The sequence below is a fragment of the Ornithorhynchus anatinus genome, chromosome 1, assembly GCF_004115215.2.
Source record: "Ornithorhynchus anatinus isolate Pmale09 chromosome 1, mOrnAna1.pri.v4, whole genome shotgun sequence".
Taxonomy (NCBI): Eukaryota; Metazoa; Chordata; class Mammalia; order Monotremata; family Ornithorhynchidae; genus Ornithorhynchus; species Ornithorhynchus anatinus.
Window position 1 is genome coordinate 5836630 of NC_041728.1, and position 27191 is coordinate 5863820.

The 27191-nt window shown below is 43.1% G+C and overlaps 1 long non-coding RNA gene across 2 annotated transcripts in view; it reads left to right on the forward strand.

The window, feature by feature from the left end:
* The window catches only part of LOC120638213, a 59730-nt gene extending 34965 nt beyond the window's left edge, over positions 1-24765 (forward strand). For both annotated transcript variants that reach the window (XR_005659748.1, XR_005659749.1), the window contains exons 2-3: positions 19801-19899; positions 24461-24765. This is a non-coding gene — a long non-coding RNA (uncharacterized LOC120638213). The remainder of the gene's footprint in view (positions 1-19800; positions 19900-24460) is intronic.
* Positions 24766-27191: the final 2426 nt, after the last annotated feature.

Sequence of the window (27191 nt, forward strand, 5' to 3'; positions counted from 1 at the left end):
CTCAAAAGAAATTCCTGAAAGGACGTCTAGCTGAGTCTCTTCTATTGACAGTTTTTGATAGAATGGTGAACAATGATACTTCAGCACTTTCCCCCAAAGCTGAAGTTTCGGCATCTCACACAGTAAACAGCCCCCTCTCCCAGCGTTAATGACTATATAGACCTTTTCTAGCCGAGCCTCTAATCCTCCCGCTATTTCCCGAGATCTGACCGTTTCCTTGATTGTTGCTTTTAAGATCATTACTGCTAAACTGTGAAATTCACAGTGGATGGTCCTCTCAACTTTCTGACACTCAGTTGTCTACACATTAGAAATCAAGCCCAAAGAGTCCGAAAGATCTTACTGAGGAAACGAGACTTCCCCATCGTCTTAAATCAAGCTAACGTTCCCCACATCCACGTGAGGTGGTGAACATCAGGGTGTCCTCGTCGCCGTTTAAATCGTTCCGTTCCAGTGGTTACACTACTTACTGGACGCTGGTGGTGGAGAGGGTTCTTTAACCGCCACCCCCGACCCAAAACCCAATGGGCTCAAAGAATCGCACTCCCACCACCTTCTAGTTTATGAGAGAAGCAGTATTGCATAGTGGATAAAGCCCGGGCCTGGGAGGCGGAGGACCTGGGTTCTAATCCCGGGTCCGCCACTCATCTGCTGTGTGACCTTGGGCAAGTCACTTCACTTCTCTGTGCCTGTTGCCTCATCTGTAAAATGGGGATTGAGGCTGGGAGCCCCATGTGGGACAGGGACTGTGTCCCACCTGATTAGCTTGGATCTACCCCAGGGCTCAGTTCAGTGCCTGACATAAGCTCGTCGGGGGCAGGGAATGTGTCTGTTTGTTGTTGTATCGTACTCTCCCGAGCGCTTAACACAGTGCTCTACAAACAGTAAGCACTCGATAAATATGATTGACATAGTAAGCGCTTAAACACCATAAAAAGAAAAAAAGATCCCTGAGGGCCCGGATCATGTCTGTATTAACTCTATTGTACCCTCCCTAGCACAGTGCTTTGCCCACAGTAAATGCTCAATAAGGAGGAGTCCATACCAGGTTGCCACGCTGGGCCAGGAGAAAATCAAATGACCAAAATTCTGCTTATGTTGGATGTGTGTGAGTGGGGCCTCAGGAAGCTGAAGGAGCAATAAGGAGGGAAAAGTTTAAAATGAGAAAGACCAAGTGTCAGATAAAAGTAATAATAATAATAATGAGGTAACTGAGGCCCAGAGAAGTAAAGTGACTTGCCCACAGTCACACAGCTGACAAGTGGCAGGGCCGGAGTTCAAACCCGTGACCTCTGACTCCCAAGCCCGGGCTCTTTCCACTGAGCCACGCTGCTTCTCTAAGTACAAAAGTGATGCAGAAAGGAGAAGGAGTAGGGGAAGTAAGAGGGACGTGGCATGGCCTAGGTAGGAATATGAGGCTGGTAGTCAGAGGATCTTCTTGCTCTGTGACTTTGGACAAGCCATTGGGCTTCTCTGTGCCTCAGTTTCCTCAGCTGTAAAATAGGAATTAAATACCTGCTCTCCTTCCTACTTAGACTATGAGCCCTATAAGGGACAGGGACCGTGTCTGACCTAATTAACTCGTACTAACCCAAGCACTTAGAACAGTGTTTGAAACATAGTAAGCACTTAACAAAAACCATAAAATCACCCTCCCCCACCGCCCTGCTTCAACACAGAGGAGTCAGCACAGAGGATAATGATAATAACAACACTGATATTCATTTAGCACTTACTGTGTGCCCAGTACGGTGCTGAGCACTGGGGTAGATACAAGCAAATCAGGTTGGCCACGCTCCCTGTCCCACGTGGGGCTCACAGTCTCAATGTCCATTTTACAGATGAGGGAAATGAGGCACAGAGAAGTGGAGTGACACACAACAGATGAGAGGTGGACCCGGGATTAGAACCCGTGACCTTCTGACTCTCAACCCATGCTCTCTCCACAACACCAGGCCAGCCTGAGCGTGGCTCAGTGGAAAGAGCATGGGCTTTGGAGTCAGAGCTCATGAGTTCGAATCCCAGCTCTGCCACTTGTCGGCTGTGTGACTGTGGGCAAGTCACTTAACTTCTCTGGGCCTCAGTTCCCTCATCTGTAAAATGGGGATTAAGACTGTGAGCCCCACGTGGGACGACCTGATTCCCCTATGTCTACCCCAGCGCTTAGAACAGTGCTCGGCACATAGTAAGCGCTTAACAAATACCAACATTATTATTATTAACCTTGTTCCTGGGATTGGGTAACCACTTTCTCCAGGCTGGCAGCCTGGCTTGGCGGTCCGAGGGTCTGCATGGGCTCCTGACTGGATTCTTTGAGGCCAGCTAAGGTCAAAGGGAGACTCCACCTTTCTCCCACCCCCTGGAGCCAACAGAAACTCCACACAGAGAAGCAGCCTGGCCTAGTGGAAAGAGCCCGGGCCTGGGAGTAAGAAGAACCTGGGTTCTAGTCCCGGCTCTGCCACCTGTCCGCTGCGTGACCTTAAGCGAGTCACTTCATTTCTCTGGGCTCGGTTACCTCATCTGGAAAATGGGGAATAAGACTGTGAGCCCCAGGTGGGATGTGGACTGTGTCCAACCTCTATTCTCATTGTGGGTAGAGAATGTATCTGCTTATTGTGGTTTTGTACTCTCCCAAGCGCTTAGTAGAGTGTTCTGCACACAGGAAACAATAAATACGACTGAATAAAGGAGTGATTGAATGAATGGCCTTGTAGCTACCCCAGTGCTTAAAACAGTGCCTGGCACACAGTAAGCGCTTAACAGACACCATTAAAAAAAACCCAGCCTCCCCTCCAGAGAAGTAGCAGCATTTTTAATACCCTTTCCGTATCCAGCAAATACCCCACCTTGAAAGCCTTATTGAAGGCACATCTTCTCCAAGCAGCCTTCCCAGACTAAACTCCCCTTTCCTCTTATCTCACTCCTTTCGTGTCACCCTAACTTGTTCTCTTTGTTCATTCCAGCCCCAAAGCACTTATGTATACATCTGTCATTTATTTATGTTAATGTTTATCTCCCTCTCTAGACTGTAAGCTCATTGTGGGCGGGGAACCTATTTTTACGTCGTACTCTCTAAAGCATTTAGTACAATGCTCTGCACACAATAAGTGCTCAATAAATATGATTGAATGAATGAACGAATGAATACAAGTTTGCTGGGTGACCTTGGGCAAATCACTTAACTTATCTGGGCCTCAGGACTCCTAGGAGGCCAAGACTACCCTTCTTTTTGTTACTTCCTTCCACTTGACTGTAAAATCATTTGGGGCCAAAATCTTGCCAGTTTATTCCATTGTACCCTCTCGAGTACTTTGTACAATTCTCTGGCAACAGTAATAATGACAATAATAATAAGTATAAAATAGTTGTAGTTAAGCATTTACTATGTGCCAAGTATTGTACTAAGAGCAGTGGTTCATATAGCGTAAGCAGATAGGACACAGTCCCTGTCCCATATGGGGCTCGAAGTCTGAGTAAGAGCGGAACTGGAATTTTACAAATCAGGAAACTGAGGGACAGAGAAGTGAAGTGTATATGTATATATGTATATATACAATTGAATGAATGAATGAATGAAGTGACTTGCCCAAGGTCACACAGCAAGCAAGTTACAAAGTGGGATTAGAACCCAGGTCCTCTGACTCCCAGGCCTGTGCTCTTAACATGGCTTCGTGGATAGAGCACAGGCCTGGGAGTCAGAACGTCATGGGTTCTAATCCCAGCTCCGCTATACTTCTGCTACGTGACCTTGGGCAAGTCACTTCACTTCTCTGGGCCTCGGTTACCTCATCTGTCAAATGGGGATTAAGAGAGTGTGAGCCCTATGTGGGACAGGGACTGTGTCTAACCTATCTTGTATTTACCCCTAGCACTTAGAACAGTGCTTGGTGCATAGTAAGTGCTTAACAAGTACCATAATTATTATCATTATGATTATTTCCACCAAGGCATACTGCTCCCCTAGGGTTCAAAAAATACCACTGCTTGACTTTTGATCTGGTGGTTGTGTACAAGGGCTTAGAACATTTCAGACAAAGGTCTGTCTGGCACAGAACGCCAGTGCTGACAATTCTACCCACTGCTGACCAGAATGGAGAAAGAAATCTGACCTTATTGTCGATTATTTTAAAAGCAAGCGGTTTAAGTGTTCTCATAATTATCAGATTGAGGCAAGGTGGTCATTGAAGGGGATTCTCATGACCCTGAAGAGAACAAAAATATCGTTTATGGAAATTGAGAGATGTAAACTTAGATCATCCACCAGACACTGTCAATAAGCTCCCTATAAACTGTAAACTCGTTAAGCGGAGGGAATGTGTCTGCTAATTTCTCTTGTACGGTACTCTCCCAAGCACTTACGACAGGGCTCTGCATAGAATAAGCCCTCAATAAATACCATTGATCGAATGATGATCCAGGGTATGAGAATTTTTTAGCTTGCACCAATTTTTTTTTCATTTCAAATTCTCCAACATCATAAAAGTGATTTCTAGGTGATGTTTTTACAACTGGGAAAGTTTCTGTAAATTAATTTCCCGTGTATCATACTGATTATATTTTATATTTGCTTTCTACAAACTTAAATAATTATATATGTAATTGTACGTATGATAATTTTATATATATATATATGTCTATAAGTACTAGGACAATGTCCTTATTTATATGAAGAATTATGAAAGCAAATCTTCTTAAAATAATCTTAGAGTAAAATGAATTGGCTGGAATTTCACTTTCAGCTTTTGGAAGTGGATCATAGACCTTGTAACCTGAATGTAACTAAATACCGTATTGTTTGAAAAATGTGTGTTTTGAGGTCACATATACACATGGTGCAGAGGGGGATTTTTGTCACATAATATGAACGGAGGACTAGGAGTAGAATGTTTCACTCGAAAGGTTGGATTTCAGGAGTTTACTAAAGAAAATCCTGGAATCCGATATAAACTAATTACCAGGCGGTTTGAGGCATGGAAAGGGTTGCCTAGCCTGGGATACGATGTCTTCGTGGGTGGGATCAGGTAAAGGCAACGATGTTCAGTGGGAAGGGGGGGAAGGTGAATGAAGATTCAGAAGACTTTAAAACTCAAGGGGGAGAAAAAACACTAATTTAGGAGAATCAGCCTGGGCCTAGTGGAAAGAGAATGGGCCTGGGAGTCAGAGCACCCGGGTTTTAATTCCCGCTCTGCCAAATGCTTGCTGGGTGACCTTGGGCAAATCACTTCTCTGTGTCTCAGTGCTCCTATTCTCCTCCTACTTAGACTGTGAACTCCAAGCGGGACAGGGACTGTGTCCAACCTTTCATCCATTCATTCATTTAATCGTATTTATCAAGCGCTTACTGTGTGCAGAGCTCTGTACTAAGCGCTTGGCAAGTACAATTCGGCAACAGATAGAGACAATTCCTACCCAACAACGGGCTCACAGTCTAGAAGGGGGAGACAGAAAACAAAACAAGTAATTGACGTAGCAAACCCAGGGCTTAGAATAGGGTTTTGCACATCTTGAGCACTTAACAAATACCATTAAAAAAAACCTGGTACCAACAGGGGTCCCTAATAGGTATATGGGGTACACCCTAAAATATCTATTATGGTTATAATGTCTTGTTCAAGTTTTAATTGCTGAAGGAAATTAGTAAGTAAGCATTTTTCTGTCTCACCGTAAAGGGCTATTAAAATCTATAATGGAAAATAGCCGAGGTGTGTAATCACACATCAATTTTTAAAAATTTGCTAGTGATTTGTAACCAGGCATATTTACTGAGTGTTTAAGTACATGCCGAGCACTGTACTGTTAGGAAGAGTACAATATAACAGAGTTGGTAGACACGGTTGCCTGCTCACAGGGAGCTTACAGTCTAGAGGAACGATAATAGCGAATACACCAAAGAACCGAAAAGGAAATATCACCAGAGAGATGTAAATAATAACGTGCGGTATTTGTTAAATGCTGACGCTGTGCCAAGCATTGCGGTAGATAAAATTACGGCATAGCGGATAGAGCACGGACGTGGGAATCAGAAGTTCATGGTTCTAATCCCGGCTCCAGCACTCGTCCGCTGTGTGACTTCGGTCGAGTCGCTTCACTTCTCTGTGCCTCAGTTCCCTCACCTGTAAAATGGGGATCAAGACTGTGAGCCCCAAATGGATGGAGTGGATACAAATCCACCCCAGTGCCTGGCTCATAGTGAGCGCTTAACAAATACCATTATTCTTACTGTTATTATTTAAGTGTTTACTATGTGTCAAGCATGTCCATCGTGGGCAGGGTCACATCTGCCCACCCTGTTACAGTGTACTCTCCCAAGCATCTAGTACAGTGCTCTGCAGGAAGTAAGCCCTCAATAAATATGATTGATTAACTCTAAATGCTGGGGTAGATGTAAGTTATTCGGGGGGACACAATTCCTGTCCCATGGGGACGCTCACATTCTGAAGGGGAGGGAGAACAGGTATTTAGTCCCCATTTATCAGATGAGGAAATAATAATAATAATAATGTTGGTACTCGTTAACCACTTACTCTGTGCCGAGCACTGTTCTAAGTGCTGGGGCAGATACAAGGTTATCAGGTTGTCCCACGTGGAGCTCACAGTCTTAGTCCCCATTTTATAGATGAGGGAACTGAGGCACAGAGAAGTGAAGTGACTTGTTCAAGGTCACAAAGCAGGCAAGTGGTAGACCTGGGGTCTCCTGACTCCCCATTCTGTGCTGATTTTCTAAATGACATCAGAACCCCAATTGAAGCTAATCTTTTTCAGATGGTGAGCCCCACCTGTTTAGTTCCATCTGTGTATTTTCTCCTAGCGCTTAGTACCGTGCTTTGCACATGCTAAGCACTTAATACGTAAGTGGACTGTAAGCTCACTGTGAGCAGGAGAGGTATCTACCAACTCCGTATTGTACTCCCCCAGGCGCTTAGTTTAGAGCTCTGCACCCAGTCAGTACTCACGAGAAGCAGCGTGGCTCAGTGGAAAGAGCCCGGGCTTGGGAGTCAGAGGTCATGAGTTCGAATCCCAGCTCTGCCACTTGTCAACTGTGTGACTGTGGGCAAGTCACTTAACTTCTCTGTGCCTCAGTTACCTCATCTGTCAAATGGGGATTAACTGTGAGCCTCACGTGGGACAACCTGACTACCCGGTATCTAGCCCAGCGCTTAGAAAAGTGCTCTGCACCTAGTAAGCGCTTAACAAATACCAACATTATTATTAGATACCACCGATTGATAACCTGTAGAGTTGAAAACTCTAAGAATTCCAAAAGCAAAACCTTCTGTGAAAAGCAAAACCTTCTCTATCTTCCAGTGGATAGAGCACCGGCCTGGAGATGTAAAGGACCCGGGTTCTAATCTCTGCTCCATCACTCATTCATCCCATCGTATTTATTGAGTGCAGAGCACTGTACTAAGCACTTGGGAAATACAGTTCAGCAACAATAGAGACAATCCCTTCCCACACGGGCTCACAGTCCAGAAGCGGAAAATAAAAATAACAATTATGATATGTGCCAAGCACTGTTCTAAGTGCAGGGGTAGGTACAAGTTAGTCAGATTGGACCCAGACTCTGTCCCCCATGGGGCTCATAGTCTTAATCCCCATTTTCCGGATGAGGTAACTGAGGCCCAGGGAAGTGAAGTGACTTGCTCAAGGTCACACAGCAGACATGTGGCAGAGGCAGGACTAGAACTCGTGACCTTCTGACTCCCAGGCCTGTGCTCTATCCACTAAGCCAACGCTGCACTCGTCTGCTGTGTGACCTCGGGCAAGTCATTTCGCTTCTCTATGCCTCAGTTACCTCATCTGCAAAATGGGGATTAAGACTGTGGGCTCCATGTGGGACATAGACTGTGTCCAACCTCATTATTCATTTGTTCATTCCACCGTATTTATCGAGCACTAACTGCGTGCAAAGCACTATACTATATAACATCAGTCACATTCCCTTCCCACAACGAGCTCACAGTCTTGTATCTACCCCAGTATAGTGTCTGACACATAGTTAGGGCTTAACCAATACCATTAAAAAAAATAAAATTTCACCCAGAGGACTTTAATAAGAATAGAACTTCACTGTCTTCTGGGACTATGATTTTTACAGTGGAATGCGATGAAGCTACTCAGGTCTTTCATCCCATTTAACCAGCAAGGTTCAGTGTATACAGATCCATAATTGTAATTCCATACTTTGGGGAAACCTAAACAATATCTGAAACTATACTCAGCGGAGATAATAGGTGGGTGAGTGTTGTGCAGTTGATAAATACAAGAGATACGGGATTTCAAACATCAGCCAGCGTGTGATTCAAAGTGCTTAGAAGGATGATCGGTGCTGATTCTCTTCCTGAAATTTTCCCAAACCTCGCTCTCACTCCTTTCCCACCCATGTATTAAGGCTTAATTTTCCATTAATAAATATGCTTTGAGCTAAATAGAGCTTTTGTAATGTTGCTATTTCTGTCACTCAGGGTAGGTTCTGAAAATGGCAGTTCTCCTAAAGTGCAGCTTGGTGTAAACTTTATGTTAACTGAAATATTTAAATACCACTTGCTTCAAGGTCATAAAGTTTATGCTTATAATCCAGTGACTTTGGAGAAATTTCTACTTGAAAATTACGTACAATCAAACGTAAATGGTAGTATTCGAACTCAACTTATTCTGCTGACAACAAATAACTGTTGCTTGAAATATCTTGGTTGTTTATCTGCCACTGTTATGGCTACTAAAAAGGTCACCAAGAACTTGTGGCACCATAAAGGTCATTTTTGTTATTTTAAAGAGGCAAGTTTTGACACATGATATACTACCAAGATAATAGAGACACTAATTTGGCTTTGGTTAAACTAGAAGTCATTGTGTGTCCATTTCTTTCAACAGTAAGAGGAGGGGGATGAAAAATCCTTTGATGATTTTTTTTTCATCTAAAAAGGCTTGGTAAGGCATGCATTTGGTACGATTACAAGCACGAGCTGCATCCGATTTGGCACTGTGACAATATTCATTTATTCTAGGGGTATTTGTTAAGCGCTTACTTTGTGCCAAGCATTGTACTAAGGGCTGGGGTAGAAACAGCCTAATCAGATCCCATATGGGGCTCTCATTCGAAATAAGGGGGAGCATAGGTATTGAATCCCCATTTTTGCAGGTGAGGAAACTGAGGCCCTGAGAAGTTAAGTGACTTGTCCAAGGTCACACAAAAGGCAGGCCTCTGAGTCCCAGGCCCTTGCTCTTTCCACTAGGTCAGGCCGCTTCCCTATAATGATCAGTGACTTCTCTCCGCTGGACTTCAGTGTGACCAAATCCCAACTGGGATTCCACCCTTGAAGGCCCATTTAGTGATTAGATAGATGATTAGGATCATTCGATCAGTCGATCGGATTTATCGAACCTTTACCGTGTGCAAAGCACTGTACTGAGCGCTTGGGAAAGTTCAGTATAACTGAAGCAGCATGGAGAAGCAGCATGTCGAAGTGGATAAAGCACGGGCCTGGGAGTCAGAAGGACCTGGGTTCTAATCCTAGCTCCACCGTTTGTCTGTGGTGTGACCCTGGTTCTCTGTGCCTCAGTTCCCTTATCTGGAAAATGGGGATTGAGACTGTGGACCCCACGTGGGGCAGAAATTGTGTCCAACCTGATTTGCTTCTATCCACCCCAGTGCTTAGAACATTGCCAGGCACATAGTAAGCGCTTAACAAATACCATAATGATAATTATTATTGTTAAAACAGTGAACAGACACATTCCCTGCCCAGAATGAGATTACTGTCTAGAAGGTGATGGTGCTTGGATGGAATAATTAATTGTCCCTTTGGTCACCCACCCGTCAGGGAGAAGGAGACTCTTTTCTCCTTTCTAAAACCTCAGACAAAATGGCAACCTGCTCATTTTCCCCACCAAGATTTCACAGAATAGCAAAATGATGTCATTTGTTTGGGTTTTTTTATATCCTTCATCGTCATCAATGGTATTTATTGAGCTCAATGCTGTGTGCAGAGCACTGTATTAAGCGCTTGGGGGAATAAAATACAGCAGTGTCTACCCTTCCTAATTACGGCCGTTCTTCAATGGGCAGTTTGGTTAAAATGACCGGAATAGCCAAAAATGAGTAGGACATCTCTTTTTCTAACTGGTGATTGGCTCATAATAGTATAAATAATAATAATTGTCATATTTGTTATTAAATACCTACTGTGTGCCAGACCCTGTCCCACCTGGGGTTCGTCGTCTTAATCCCCATTTTACAGATGAGGTAACTGAGGCACAGAGAAGTGAAGTGACTTGCCCAAAGTCATACAGCAGCCAAGCAGAGGAGTTGGGATCAGAACCCAGGTTCTTCTGCCAAGGCCACAATATGGGAGAGGGAGTGTCTGATCCGATTAGCTCGCCAAGGTGGTATTTAAGCACTTGGTATTTGTCAAACACTGCACTAAACTCTGGGCTAGGTACAAGGCAATTAGGTTATCGCAGTTCCTGGTCCACGTGGGGCTCAGAGATCGAGCAGGAAGGAGAACAGGGATTGAATCCCCATATCTGCTTCACGTAACCCATCATCGTGTAATTGTGTTTGGGGGCCAATGCTCTGTGCATAAAATAAATGGAAGAAAACTAAGTTTGTGCCAATCTTCACAGAGAAACCCTGTGCACAATCAAAATTTTCATCTGCAACATAGTATTTAGATTCTTAGCAAACCTTATTACCTAAACATAATAATAATAATGTTGGTATTTGTTAAGCGCTTACTATGTGCTGAGCACTGTTCTAAGCGCTGGGGTGGATACAGGGATGTAGTTGCCTCAAAATATGGATAGGCAGAGAGATAGAAAATAAAATTGAAAAGTCCGGTGGGAATTTGGGGAGACTGAGAATTTGTTGGCAACAGAGTGATTTGAGAGCAGTGAGGCCTAGCGGAAAGATCACCAGCCTGGGAGTCGGAAGACCTGGCTTCTAATCATTCATTCATTCAGTCGTATTTATTGAGCACTTACGGTGTGCAGAGCCCTGTACTGAGTGCTTGGGAAAGTAGAATATAATAATGATAATAATAATGTTGGTATTTGTTAAGCGCCTACTATGTGCAGAGCACTGTTCTAAGCGCTGGGGTAAACACAGGGGAATCAGGTTGTCCCACGTGGGACTCACAGTCTTAATCCCCATTTTACAGATGAGGGAACTGAGGCACAGAGAAGTTAAGTGACTTGCCCACAGTCACACAGCTGACAAGTGGCAGAGCTGGGATTCGAACTCATGAGCCCTGACTCCAAAGCCCATGCTCTTTATAACAACAAACAGTGACATTCCCTGCCTACAACAAGCTCGCAGTCTAGAGTGGGAGAGACCGATATCAATACAAATAAAATTACAGATATGTACATAAGTGCTTTGGGATTGGGAGAGGAGGAGAGCAAAGGGATAAATTAAATAATCCCAGACCTGCCACTTGCTTGCTGTGTGACCTTGGGCAAATCACTTAATTTGTCTGTGGCTTAGCTTCTTCATCTGTAAAATGGGGATAAAACGACCGGTAATCTGCACCAAGTAAGCACGCAGTGAAATGTCACTGACTGGCTGGAAAGACCCAAAATGGTGACTTTCCAGCCTCTCAATCAATCAGTCACCATTTTGGGTCTCTTCGGCCCTGACTGGAAAGTCTCTGGCCCTGTCAGAATCATGCAGATCCCTCTACAACAGCTGTGGGGGTCAAAGAGACCCAAAATGGTGATTGATTTTTAGGCCGGAAAGCTACCATTTGGGGTCTCTCTGGCCCTCACTGGAAACCCTCAGGCCTCGTTAGAAACCCGGAAATCCCACTACAACAGCTGTCGGGGCAATCACCCTCATGGAGTGGGCACCTAGGGCTGGGACCTGGCTGCCTACCTCTCGCCCACGTCCTGCCTCCGGCCTGGAATGCCCCCTCCTCCCTATCGCACTTCATATCCAATAGACAATCACCCTCCCTACCTTCAAAGCCTTATTGAAGGTTCATCCCCTTCATGAGAACTTCCCTGACTAAACCCTCATTTTCTCTTCTCCCACTTCCTTCTGCATCACCCTGATTTTCTCCCTTTAATAATGTTGGTATTTAAGCGCTTACTATGTGCAGAGCACTATTCTAAGCGCTAGGGTAGATACAGGGTCATCAGGTCGTCCCACGGGAGGCTCACAGTCTTCATCCCCATTCTACAGATGAGGGAACGGAGGCACAGAGAAGTGAAGTGACTTGCCCACAGTCACACAGCTGACAAGTGGCAGAACCGGGATTCGAACCCATGACCTCTGACTCCCAAGCCCATGCTATTTCCACTGAGCCGCGCTGCTTTATTTGCCCTTCACACATACAGCCCCACAGCACATAAGGACATATCTGTAATGTAATTATTTATAGTAATGTCTGTCTCCCCCTCTAAATGGTAAACTCGTTGTGGGCAGGGAATGTGCCTACCAACTCTGTTATATTGGACTCTCCCGAGGGCTTAGTACAGTGCTCCGCAAAAAGCACTCAAAAGTGAGTGATTGATTGACACTATCGATTGGGAGAGGAGTTGCTTAAGTGGCAGTTTCAAGAGGATCAAGAGGCAGGCTTGAAAACGTAAAGAAACAGAACTCGGCGTAGGGCAGATGGACCCAGGTGGAACAGAGGGGGTCTCTTGTAGAGCAGCCGTTTCAGCCACTCGGTGTCGCGTGGATAAAAAGTCACAGGCTGTAGTGTCATCTTCAAAACTGACCGTGTCATCATCCGAACATCTATGTATCGATGTTCCTAAGTGCTCTTTCTCCCACCGAAGCTTGTCAAAGTGCTGGAATTGCCCGACGAGGTGATGTGGCTCTGGGTTCTGGGAAGGCACGTTGGAGGAAGTTGGATTTAAAGGAGGGGGTGGGGGAGATGTGGGTTTTCTCATGCGGGGAGGGTGTTGGGGAAACAGTGTGAGCCAGAGGATGGGGGAGAGAGAGTGGAGAGTGTGGAAAAAGATAAGGAAAACAAAAGAAAAAGTAGCACTAGGAGGCTAGATATTTAAAATACAAGAGCCGAACTTGAAGCTAGATGACATATAAATGGTACTCCATGCACACACAGTTTATAGGTTTGAATGTAAGGATAAAACTTAAGGGAGCTTTGGGATGGATGGGTTAATTTAGGGCCAGAGTAGGAGAGGGGGTAGTTAGTCAGGGAAGGCTTCATAGAAAGGTTATGTAGGCTAGTGGAAAGAGCATGGGCTAGGGAGACAAAGGACCTGGGTTCTAATGCTGCCTCCACCACTTGTCTGCTATGTGACCTTGGGCAAGTCACTTAACTTCTCTGTGCTTCGGTTACCTCATTTGAAAATGGGGATTAAACCCTCCCTGCAATTTAGAGCGTGAGCCCCATGTGGGACAGGGTCTGTGTCCAACCTGATTATCTTGTATTTACTCCAGTGCTTAACAAACACCATTTTAAAAAAAAAAAAGAAAATATTAGGTCATTCTTCTTCTAGTTAGCTTCTGGCAATGCAATCACCTTGGATTTGGATGCTGGATCTGAAAAGGAAAGACAGCCATACTCTATCGACATTCTTTAGTGTTAATTTTTCCCAAAATCAAATGGCAAAAACATTCCCTAAGTAAGGGTAACAGTGCCCATGCAGCTAGGTCAGGGTAAAAATTGGATCAAGATCCATAAATCAACTTTATAGACTGAAAAGCATTTTGGACTACTAACATTTCAGGTAGCGTTAACCCATTTGACAAAACATAGCTGCATTTTTTCTTCTGAGAGCAAAGTACTTGTTTTTTTTTTTCAAATAACTTTGAAAAATATAAAGGCTTCTCTATAGATATACAGACTTGTAGACTTCTTTTTCGGATGACTGGCTCATACTCCTGCTCCTCAGAAGCGAAATAAAATTTCACGTATTTCTTCGAGCAACTTGAGAAGAAAGGTTCTGGGGGTAAGAAAAGCACACATGTATCACTCTGACATTTAACGCGCAGGACCGACGCAGTATCAGATGTAAACACGAACTGAACGATCAGCTCTAAATAACAGCATTTTAAGCAACTCACTCCGCTAAATCTATCCTAAAAAAAGCAACAGGTTCCTTTCCAGTATATTTCATTATAGGTTTGTTGTGAAGTCAAGAGGCGGCCCCGTGCTGTCACTAGAAGACTTGTTTGGTCTCTTTGTGTGGTATTTATAGCCTGGTCTGGTTAACATCAATCTTCACTTTATTGGCATTCTCTTAAATCCTGAAATTTTACCCAGACTTTTCCTAATAAACCAAATCTTCTCATAGAAAAGCGATGTATATTTTCAACAATACTAGTGAAAAGTTCCAAACTCTTACCTTGCACAGTCGCTGTCTTTTATCCTTTAAAAGTAGCTACATTTCAGTACAACTTGTACTTTGTAGTGTAACGTTAATTTCGGGACTCGTGTTCAACTGGAACTTGTGTCATTTACGTACTTTAAGCCAAAAAAAAAAAAAATTCTGTGCCTTGAAATTTGATTTTCTCCTTAATGGTCATTGTTAGTAATGGAAGTGCAGAAACACTATCAATCAGCTACCAGGGAGAAGATAGCATGTTACGAACTACTTCTACATTAGAGTAAAGTGCTCCATTTTCCATTTTAGATACATTTATGAAAATTAAAATAACTCATAACATGAAATAGCTATGGAAAGTAAGATCAGCTATCCCTAGCCATTCTGCTCACTCCCATTTAGACAGAAAGAATCTACGAAATATTCTTAGAATAAGCATCTAAATTACCGAAGTATCTTATCTGTTCCACATGTCTCTGTCTTGGCAGATAATTTTATGTTGAACAGGAACGATCTCAAGGTTTGATGACAAAGGAGCAACTGTATAGGAAGAAAATCAAAATGCACGGGAGTCAAAATAGTGTAAATAAGAGATTTAGCAATAGAAATAATAGTATTACATTTTTCTTGGTGTCAACCTAAACAACAGAAGTCAATCATTTTGTCCCAGAAGTGACAATGTTTCCGCCCTGTTTCAGGTTTGAAAGATGTTTTGAGGCAAAATACGAACTCTTTCCAATCTTCAACCTGCCCCGCTGACAAACAGACAAAAAAAAATCCCCTTTTAGGCAAATGGAATATCGCACAAAATGTAGTGGCAAGATGTTGTAGCCTCTTGGTGCAATCTGATGTAGGAAAAAAAAATATGGATGTGAGAGGCACAAGGTAGACTGAAAAATTGGCATTTAAAGGCTTCATCTGAAAGCTTTTCCATTTATGTCTTAAAAATTTCTAGTTAACTCTGTGAAACAACCTGGAACCAAAAATAATGCACTCAGCTTTCACTAAGGACCATTAACCTACATCATCATAATTTCAGTACAAATGCTACTAATGATATCCCATGTGTCTCCCAGAACCATTTTTCCTTTAATAAATATGGCATAAAATCCAAATTACCCCTTCTTAGCTTAGGGGGATGCTAAGTCCAAGAGAAAATGAATTTCAACAGCGCTGATCTAATATTCTCCCGAGCACTTAGTACAGTGTTCTATATGCAGTAGGCACTCCACAATTACTACTGATTGAATAACTGATTGATAAACCAGTAGCGATGGTGTTGGGCACAGCCTTTAATTTAATTATCTTTATATTCTTTTTCTTGTACTTTAAATTACTTCTTAGTTGTTCCTTAAAACCTTTTCATTTAAAATATATATTCCCCCTTGCCAGTGATAATCTATGATTCTAGTGAATAACAGTAATAACGATGATAATTACGGTATTGTTAACCACTTACTATGTGCCAGGCACCATACTAAGAGCTGGGGGTAGATATAGAGAAGCAGAGTGGCTCAATGGAAAGAGCTCGGGCTTGGGAGTCAGAGGTCATGCGTTCTAATCCCGGCTCTGCCGCTTGCCAGCTGTGTGACTTTGAGCAAGTCGCTTAACTTCTCTGTGCCTCAGTTACCTCATCTGTAAAATGGGGATTTAAACTGCGAGCCCCACGTGGGACAATCTGATCACCCTGTATCCCCCCAGCGCTTAGAACAGTGCTTTGCACATAGTAAGCGCTTAACAAATACCACCATTATTGTTATTTATTATTACAAGCAAAGCACCTTGGACACAGTCCCTGTCCCACGTAGGGCTCACAATCTCAGTCGCCATTTTACAGATGAGGTAGCCGAGGCATGGAGCAGTGAAGTGGCTTGCCCAAGGTCACACAGCAGACAAGCGGCGGAGCCGGGATTAGAACCCATGACCTTCTGACTCCCGGGCCCGTGCTCTGTCCACTACACCGTGCTGCTTCCGGTTCTGACTAAATCCTACCATCTCAGCCACTTTTAGATAGGCTGGACGATCCAGGAATGTCGTCGTATTCAGCTCAGAGTTTTCAGGGGAAGGAAGTGAAACCTGGTACGGATTGAAGTTGGCCTTTGGTCTAGAGGGTTCCAATCTGGTTTGTTCAACCGAAATGTTGTTTGTCTACACTCCTGTCAACTAGAAGACCTGTTTTTATCTTCTACCCATGTTGACCATGACCTGAAGTTTGTTTGGCGCCGACAACGTTTCCCACAACTCCCCAAGAGTCCTTGAAACCAGTGTCATTCTGCCTTTTCTAGTCATTTTGATTTTCTTTACAGATCTAAAAAATAGATTTCTCTTTTATTATGGAAATATTTCTTGTCCTTTAAATGGAAAATGCAATAAGCATGATATGAGGGAAAGGATAAATGAAGACCAAGAAAGGGAAATAAAAATGAATTTAATGTAACATCTTTCTTCTGTACTGCCATTTTCCTTTATAATGTTTATTTCCATTATATTTCCCAGAAAATGAGCTATTGTTAACTACTGCATGTATTAGCTTCTTAATTGCAGGATGTACCAGAAAAAAATGGAAAACTCAAATGCGCTCTAAATTACATCTCTTCATCTTTTGTCTTCTCTCCTCTTCCTGAAAGCCAGAATGTTTGCCCTATTACTTTTCAGGATCCTACCAGGAAAAGATTTGGGCAACTAAAACTGGGTAAAGTAATAGTAATAATGATAACTGTGGTATTTAAGGCCTTACTGTATGCCAAACACTGTACTAAGCCCTGGGATAGATAGAGAATAATGAGATGGAACACATTAACGTCGTAAGGTATTGGAGTCTAAGACAGTGCTATAAAAGACCTTTTCCCATTTTTAGATTTTTAGTCTTGAGTTTCTGTCTTCCCTTCCATCTTTGAGGAGTAACGATTTTACATTCTGGGCAAGATATCCTCCTCATTTTGATATTCTGTGGGTGCCATATTATAATGCACTCGTTATGGATGACTTTTAGGAAGATCACAGTTGCCCATCTTCTCCCAAGGTCAATTGCAAGGCCTATTCTTGTTCAAACTCTCACAGAAGCTCCTGAACCCTCGTGGGAGCAATTCAAGCTCTTTTCAACCTTAAGGTTGGACAGGAAAGGGGTACAAACCGGCACCACATCCTATCTTAAAATTGATACCATACAATTATTTTTCTGTTCTCCGGAACGGAGTATAATCAATTCAATGACTGGTAGTTCAGAGCCTTATCTTTTAGGAGTCATTTCTCAAAGCAGTGTCTTGTATTTAACACCAGCATTTAGCTTTCAGGGCCTATAACTAAGCAGCCAGTATTTGAGTGGCAATTGGTTACATTTTATTTCTTTTATTGCTATTTTATTTTGGTCTCTCCTCTATAGCGCTGAGTGCATTCTCTTTCTCTTCATTAGGTCTGCGTCCTACAAGAATAGTTCTATTAAGATCATCATTACGTGTAGGTGGATTTAATGTTCGGAACAGCCCCTCACTTTACATCTCCCAAGCTATCTCCCTTCTTTTATTCAAAATTCATATCAAAACTGTTTTATTTGAGAAGCTTACTTGGTTATTTTGTATTCTCCCGAGTACTTAGTACAGTGTTCTGCACGCAGTAAACGCCCAATAAATATGATTGATTGGTCCCAATCTAATAGGATCTCTTCTTCCCAGACTGGGGAAAAAAAAGTTTATTTGCTCATCGCACATTCTTCTCCGGATCTCAAGAACACCAACCTATCCAGAGGGAGGAACGATTTGTGGAAGGAGAATGGAAAATGTTATAATAATAGTATATATAGTATATAGTAGAGTTATAGTATAGTATGTTCTCTACGACATGGACTACCCTGAAAACTTATATATTGGGAATCCCTCCCTCCCTCTGCTCTACCCACCTCCCCGCCGTACAGCACTTATGTATATATGTACGTAGTTATTCTATTTATTTTATTCTATTTACTTTATTAATTATGCATATATATCTATAATTCTGTTTATATTGATGCTATTGAAACTTGTTTTGTTTTGTTGTCTGTCTCCCTCCTTCTAGACTGTGAGCCAGTTGTTGGGTAGGGATTGTCTCTGTTGCCAAATTGTACTTTCCAAGCGCTTACTTAGTAATAATAATAATAATAATAATAATAATGTTGGTATTTGTTAAGCTCTTACTACGTGCAGAGCACTATTCTAAGCACGGGGGTAGATACAGGGTAATCAGGTTGCCCCACGTGAGGTTCACAGTCTTAATCCCCATTTTACAGATGAGGGAACTGAGGAACAGAGAAGTTGTGACTTGCCCAGTCACACAGCTGACAAGAGGCAGAGCTGAGATTCGAACCCATGACCTCTGACTCCCAAGTCCGTGCTCTTTCCACTGAGCCACGCTGCTTACAGCGCTCTGCACACAGTAAGCACTCAAAAAATATGACTGACTGAATAGAAGTTATAATACATGTGTAAAACTGGAAGAGTCAAAGATTAATACATATGTGGATATATTCGGTAACATTCATTCATTCATTCAATAGTATTTATTGAGCGCATAGTATGTGCAGAGCACTGTACTAAGCTCTTGGAACATACAAATCGGTAACAGACACAGTCCCTGCCCTTTGACGGGCTTACAGTCTAATCGGGGGAGACGGACAGACAAAAACAATAGCAATAAATAAAATCGAGGGGATGAACATCTCATTAAAACAATAGCAAATAGAATCAAGGTGATGTACATCTCATTAACAAAATAATAGAATCAAGGTGATGTACATCTCATTAACCAAATAAATAGGGTAATGAAAAATATATCCATTAGACTTGTCATTTTCTAGAAGGAGAAGTAGAAAATGAAATGTCCCTCCATTTTTTAAAGCAAGTGGTTCCCGTTCCTTCCTCCTCTCTTCCTGAAAGAGAAAAGCAATAAATCCAAACGAATGCAATAAGTGTTGTAGAACCACCAGGGTGTGATCCCAGATCATAAGATTTTGAAAATGTCAGTTATTTGAACTGGTGTTCAGTATTAAAGCTCTATTCATAAAAAAGTTCCTCTCTTTCTGGTGATACTGTGCAGACTCTCTTCGTTGAAGAAATCAAGGAAGCCTGAGTCCAAAATGAAATCCTCTTGCCCGCTCCTTTTCCTATCCAGCAAAGCCTTGCCATCTTTTCACTGCTATTGAATGACTTCGCCTATAAAATTCCCCCAAGTTCGCTGTTAAAATAGGTTCATACTCTACCGCTCGCCTCTTAAGGAGAATGTAATGTGTCCATTAATAGGATATTATGGAACCATAGAAAAATACAGTCCTTACTATAGAATTAAAATCTTTTTGCCGCTTCATATCGTAAAGGGCCTGGGTGCAAATAGAAGTGGAGGTGAATTGCTTTTTAAAGCAGTAGGTCGCAGTAATATCAGAAGTACAGTATTCCCACTTGTTGCATTTTCAAAACCAACGTATCTTACCTTCGGTTTCTTTTTCCCTGACGTTTGGAAACCTATTTCTCTTGAAAGGAAAATGGCAGCGGTTTGGAGGCAGGCCCGCTTCACTCTGCTTTAAGAACCCCGGACAAATTCTGATCTCACTCCAGAGTCAGGAGGCACTGGTCACAGGTAAGTCCCCATTTCATTCCATCGCATTTATTGAGCGCTTACTGTGTGCAGAGCACTGTACTAAGCGCTTGGAAAGTACAGTTCGGCAACAGATAGAGACAGCGCCTGCCCAACAACGAGCTCACAGTCTAAAAGGGGGAAACAGTAAAGCAAAACATTTCCCCATTTCCCCCAATTCTCTCTCTACTGCATCTCCCTCACACCGGGATTTTCACCCTTTATTCACCCCCCCACCCTCTGCCCCACAGCACTTATGTACAGATCCATGATTTATTTTAATGTCTGTCTCTCCATCTATACCGCAAGCCCCTCATTCGTTTTATGATACTTGTTAAGCACTTACTATGTGTCCAACACTGTTCTAAGCGCTGGTGTAGGCACACGTTGATTAGGTTGGACACAGTCCCTGTCCGGAAAGAGCCCGGGCTTGGGAGTCACAGGTCGTGGGTTCTAATCCCGGCTCCGCCGCTTGTCAGCTGTGTGACCACGGGCAAGTCACTTCACTTTTCTGTGCCTCAGTTACCTCGTCTGTAAAATGGAGATTAAGACTGTAAGCCCCATGTGGGACAACCTATTGCCTTGAATCTACCCCAGTGCTTAGAACGGTGCTTGGCACATGGTAAGCACTTAACAAATACCATTATTTTTACTATTATCATTATTAAGTATGAGGGAGAACAGTTTTTGAATCCCCGTTTACAGTTGAGGAAACTGAGGCACAGAGAAGTTAAGTGACTTGCCCAAAGACACACAGCAAGCAATTGGAAGAGCACTCAGCGGAGCTAGGATTAGAACCCAGGTCTTCTGACTCCCAACCCCGTTGCTTCTAGGCCATGCTGCATTTTAGAGGTCATGGGTTCTAATTCCGGCACTTGGCAGCTGTGTGACTTGGGGCAAATCACTTCACTTCTCTGCGCCTCAATTACCTCATCTGCAAAATGGGGATTAATACTGTGAGCCCCACCAGGGACAACCTGATAAGCTTGTATCTCTCCCAGCGCTTAGAACAGTGTTTGGCACATAGTAAGCACTTAACAAATACCATCATTATTATTAGTGTATAAGGATATGAACATCAGTGTTGTGGGTTTGGGCTGAAAGTCAGAGTGCTTAAAGGAGTATTATTTGAATAATGAATATAATGGTTTTGCAGGATGTTGGCTAAGTTACAAGAAACAAATATGATCCTAATAATAATAATAATAATGTTGGTATTTGTTAAGCGCTTACTATGTGCAGAGCACCGTTCTAAGCGCTGGGGGAGATACAGGGTCATCAGGTCGTCCCACGTGAGGCTCACAGTTAATCCCCATTTTCCAGATGAGGGAACTGAGGCCCAGAGAAGTGAAGTGACTCGCCCACAGTCACACAGCTGACGAGTGGCAGAGCCGGGAGTCGAACCCGGGATCTCCGACTCCCAAGCCCGGGCTCTTTCCACTGAGCCACGCTACTATTGCTGTCCTTTAGAATTTGAAACCCCAATCCTAATTTACAATATCTTCTGTAAAAATGGGGGAGACCAATTTTGTTAAAGTGGGAGGGAAATAGAAAAAAAAGTGCATGGTCATGGTATCACCTCTGAATAGGAGAAATTTCAATGACACCATAGTATAAAAATAAAATTGTAGTATTCATTAAGCACTTAGTTTGTGCCAAGAACTGGGGCAGAAACGGTACAATCGGATAGAACACAGTTCCTGCCCCACGTGGGGCTCACAGTCTAAGGAATCATCAGAAATATTCATTGAGCACCTACTGAATTAAAGAAAATGACCTAATTGCTGTAGAATTATCAAATAATGGTGATCGATGATCTCTTAAGGAGCTGAATCTAAAAATGAGGCGATAGATAGTTTTTATCAAATATGTATAACCCTACACTTCTGAATTCATAAACTGTATTCAATCATATTTATTGAGCACTTAGTGTGTGCAGAGCACTGTAGTAAGCCCTTGGGAAAGTACAATACAACAATAAACGGTGACATTCCCTGCCAACAGTGAGCTCACAATCTACAGGCAGGGAGACAGACATCAATACAAATAAATTAAATTTACAGATATGTACTTAAGTACTTTGGGGCTGGGAGGCGAGGGAAGAGCAAAGGGAGCAAGTCAGGATAATGCAGAAGAGAGGGGAAGATGAAGAAAAGTGGGGCTTACTTAATGTTGGTATTTGTTAAGCGCTTACTCTGTGCAGAGCACTGTTCTAAGCGCTGGGGTAGATACAGCGTCATCAGTTTGCCCCACGTGAGGCTCACAGTCTTAATCCCCATTTTACAGATGAGGGAACTGAGGCACCGAGAAGTGAAGTGACTTGCCCACAGTCACACATCTGACAAGTGGCAGAGTCGGGATTCGAATCCATGACTTCTGACCCCCAAGCCCGGGCTCTTTCCACTGAGCCACGCGGCTTCTCTAGGATATAGGATAGTTATATCCTATAACCAACATCAGTGGTATCTGAGCACTTACGTGGCGCAGAACACTGTACTAAGCACTTGGGAGAGTACAGTACAGAGTTGCCAGACACATTCCCTGCCCACAATGGGCCATAATGCACACAGAGCTGGAACAACAAGTAGTTTGTACGCAAGGATCAGTGAGTCTCACCGGTAACCCTACCCCGATCCCTTCCAAGAGCTTACAGTCACTTAATCATAATAATTCCTAATAGTGGCGTTTGTTAAGCACTTATGTGCCAAGCACTGTACTAAGCACCGAGGAAGGTACCACCTCATCAAGCTGGGGTTCTAGGGTCAAAGTAATGGCTCGACAACAAGCACACATTTGCCATCTTTTTCACTTTCTACCCAGAGTTTGTGCCGTAACTGGTGGATTTCATACACAGTCGCATTCCCCAGACCATGTCAGGTAAATCGCTTTGTAGCCACCCCTCCCTGTCGTATAACAATAATTGTGTTCTTTGTTAAGCGCTTCCTATAACAAGAATAATAATAACGGCATTTGTTAAGCACTTACTATGCCAGGCACTGTTCTAAGCGCTGGGGTCTTCCTGTTTTATGCCGTCATCATCTCCAACCCATGAGAGAAGCAGCGTGGCTCAGTGGAAAGAGCCTGGGCTTCGGAGTCAGAGGTCACGGGTTCGACTCCCCGCCCTGCCACTCGTCAGCTGTGTGACTGTGGGCGAGTCACTTCACTTCTCTGGGCCTCAGTTACTTCATCTGTAAAATGGGGATTAACTGGGAGCCTCACGTGGGACGACCTGATGACCCTGTATCTCCCCCAGCGCTTAGAACGGTGCTCTGCACATAGTAAGCGCTTAATAAATACCAACATTATTATTTTATAATGCCATGGGCAAATCTCTCCCAGTGGAGACGACCAAATCCGCTTGCCCCTCGTGGGGCTCACCGTCTCGATCCCCATCTTACAGATGAGGTCACTGAGGCACAGAGATGTTAAGTGACTTGCTCAAGATCACATAGCAGGCAAGTGGAGGAGCCTGGATTAGAACCCAGGTCCTCTGGCTCCCAGACCTGGACTCTTTCCACTAAGCCACGCTGTTTCTCTGTCTTTTTGGCACGCCTTTTCTATAGGGTTAAAACTGAGTCAGCAAGCCAGGAATTGAGAGGCGCCATCCCTTTATTTCCAGGAAAGAGAAGCATCAAATCAGCTAACGTGGAAATGTGATCAGGACCCCCACCTTTCCCCAAAGCACTTCGGCACTGCACTGCAGGGAAAATACAGAAATAATGACTCCGTGGATCTCTTCACATTCATAACTGCACAACTAGTACCTTCCCCCCCCCCACCACCACTATATATTGCTAATAATGGGAAAAATTCCTAATTCAATCATTCCAAAGACATTTTTACCTCCAATTGAAAGTTGATTATGGAAGATTGAATCACAGTTTCATTTTTCAAAATAAATATTAAACTCCATTTCTCAGAGTGCTTTTCCCCATCAAAGGAACCAAGTGGGAAATTTAGAAAAGATTAAAAGAAAAACAATCCTCCAAAAGGTGTCTTCACCAAATGAAAGTACCATTTATCTCATGAATGAAAATTGATTTTGATATTGAAGCTGTGCTATCTTTTGATACGAATATGCCTTCAACAGCAAGAGGGTTAAGATGCTAAATTCAAGGAAAAATGTGGCTACAGCTGAAGGAAGGGGGTTTTTTTAGGCACTGTTGAAACTCAGATGTATACATAAGAAAAAAAATAGATGGAGTCTGTGAAGCAGCTTGGTTAGTGGATAGAGCACAGATCTGGGAGTCAGAAGAAGCTGGGTTCTAATTCTGGCTCCACCACTTGTCTGCCGTGTGACCTCGGGCAAGTCATTTAACTTCTCTGTGCCTCAGTTACCTTACCTGTAAAATGAGGATAAAGGCTGTGAGCCCCATGTGGGACAGGGACTGTGTCCAACCTGATTAGCTTGTATCTACCCCAGTACTTAGAGCAGTGCCTGGTACGTAGTAAGTGCTTAACAAGTACCGTAATTAGTATTAGTAGTATAATTTTGATGTATGGTCGGGGTTGATGGGAGGGAGAAGTTGTGTGTAGCCTAAACTTCGAACTTTTTACTCTACAGGTTCGGTTCTTCACCCAGCTCCGGATCTCATCCCTCCAGCACTTGGACTCATTTCAGTTCCAAACACCACGGGGATTATCATCAAGAAGCAATGATAAAATGTGGACACGTTCCTGATTTTTTTTCCACCCTCGATCTCCCAGACACAGCAACTAATTCACAATTAACTATTTTTCTCTGGGAAAGAATAATTACCATTGTTTTTGGTGTGTGGTATGTGTTAAGTGCTTACTATGTACCAGACACTGTAATAAGCACTGGGATAGATACAACTTAATGAGGTTGGATACAGTCCATGTCCCACATGGGGATAACAGTCTTAATCCCCATTTTCCGGAACAGGTGACTGAGGCACAGAGAAGTGAAGTGACTTGCTCAAGGCCATACAGCAGACAAGTGGTGGAGCTGGGGTTAGAACCCAGGTCCTTCCGATTTCCAGGCCCTTGCTGCTTCTCCATTTCTTCATTTCTCTTGTGCCTAACTTGTCACTCTTCCAAAGAAAAATATATTTACCTGAATTGCAGCTGCTTAGGGTGCATAACAATTCTTTCTCTAAGAGGTTATGCATGTGTTTGCTCTGCCTATAACCTCTACCCTCCATTATATTATTTCCACAACAAATTGATCATTTATTGAGCACTTACCTGTGTAGAGCACTGTACTAAGCGCTTGGGAGAGGACAATACAGTACGATTACTAGAGAGACTGTGGACCTAGAATGGCAGAGCAGAGAAGCAATTAGTTGGGGCAAGAGAGCCTGGCAGCCCAATTACAAAGGCTAAATTTTTGCAGAATTAGCCTTATGATGCATTTTGAATAAGACATTCAAAGAAAATGGGTTTGTCTTTTAAACATCATAAAGAAATCCCCTCTGATGGTTCACTGGACATACCCCGTCTCCAGAAGGCAAGAAACATGGATTCAAATAATAATAGTAATTGTGGTATTTGTTAAGCGCTGCGGTGGATACAAGCAAATCAGATGAACACAGTCCCTGTCCTACATGGAACTCATAGTCTTAGCCCCCATTTTTCAGATGAGGTAACTGAGGCCCAGTGAAGTGAAGTGACTTGCCCAAGGTCACCCAGCAGACGGGGCAGAGGCGATATCCTCTGCAAGTAGGGAAATTCCCACTGAAATGCTGTTATCTGTGGTGTCATTTTTGGAGCAAAGAACCAACAGAGGAGTTCTGCAAGTTAGCGAAATCTCCTTACGTGCAGGGATGGTCTCTACTTACCTCTTTGTATTCCTCCATGAGCTCTGTTCACAGTGTTCTGCTCCCAGGAAGTGTTCAGTAAATAACAATGATTGATAAGCCCAGAAGGAATCCTAAAAAATTAAAATTAGCTACTTAAGGTGGACTGTTACCATGGCAACCACCTGCTGGGTTAGAACACTGCTAATATGCAGCATCAACCAGGGAGCGGTATTTTTTGAGCACTCACCATCTGCAAAGTGCTGTTCTAAGAGTTGGCAGGCATAATCCCGACTCCCTAGGGGCTTATGGCCTGGCATCGGCACGATAAAACGGCCTCATCGACTGAAAATGGATTTTGCATATAAAATGTCTTTGTCGCTTTGCCACGTGTTCGAAGATCTGGGGCATTCTGGATTCTAGATGAAATAATCGAAAAGGATAAGTGAGCAAACCATTCCAATTCATTCAGTCATATGTATTGAGCACTTACTGTGTGCAGAGCACTGTACTAAGCGCTTGGGGGAGTTATTATACAACAGTAAACAGACACATTCCTTGCCCACAATCAATTTGCAGTCTACAATCTATAATCAATTCCTTTCATGCAGATTCGGTGTCCTCAAAGGCTTATCCCTGGTTCTCAACAGGAGATTCCATAGTTATCAAAAAGTATTCATTCCTTCATCCACTCACTTATACTCATTGAACACTTACCATGTGCAGAGCACTGTATTAAGTGCTTAGTAGAGTACACTATAACGATAAACAGATACATTCCCTGCCCACAATGAACTTACTGTCTACAGTCTATATTCAATTCCTCTCATGCAGATTCTGTATCCTGAAAGGCTCATCCAAGGTTCTCAACAGGAGATTCCACAGTTATCAAAAGTATTCATTCCTTCCTTCATTCAGTGGTGTTTACTGAGCACTTACTGTATGCAGAGCACAGTACTAAGCACTTTTGGGAGAGTATACTCTAACAATAAACAGACACACTTCCTGCCCACAAGGAGTTTACGGCCTAGAAGTGGAGCACCTTTGCAGCCCTTGAAGTAGAAGTTTGTAATTTAAGAATGATTTTAAAACCGATTCACATCTGCTAGGGCTTCGGTTTAGTGGATAAAGCCCGGGCCTGGAAGTCAGAAGGACCCGGGTTCTCATCCCGACTCCGCCGCTTGTCTGCTGTGTAACCTTGGGCAAGTCACTTAACTTTTCTGTTCCTCAGTTCCCTCATCTCTAAAATGGGAATTAAGCCTGTGGGCCCCAGGTGGGACAGGGACTGTGTCCAACTTGATTAATGCGTATCTACCCCAGTGTTGAGAAACAGTATGCACTTAACAAGTACCATCATTATTATTATTTACAAAATAAATTGGAATATTGTCACCCCGGTAATAATGTATATTAAATGTTTAATAATAGTGACACTGTACTAATTGAATCTGTTCAAACACAGTTGCAGTCCCTCAGTCTAAGAGGGAGAGCAGGCATTTAATTCCCATTTTACAGATGAAGAAGTTGAGGCACACA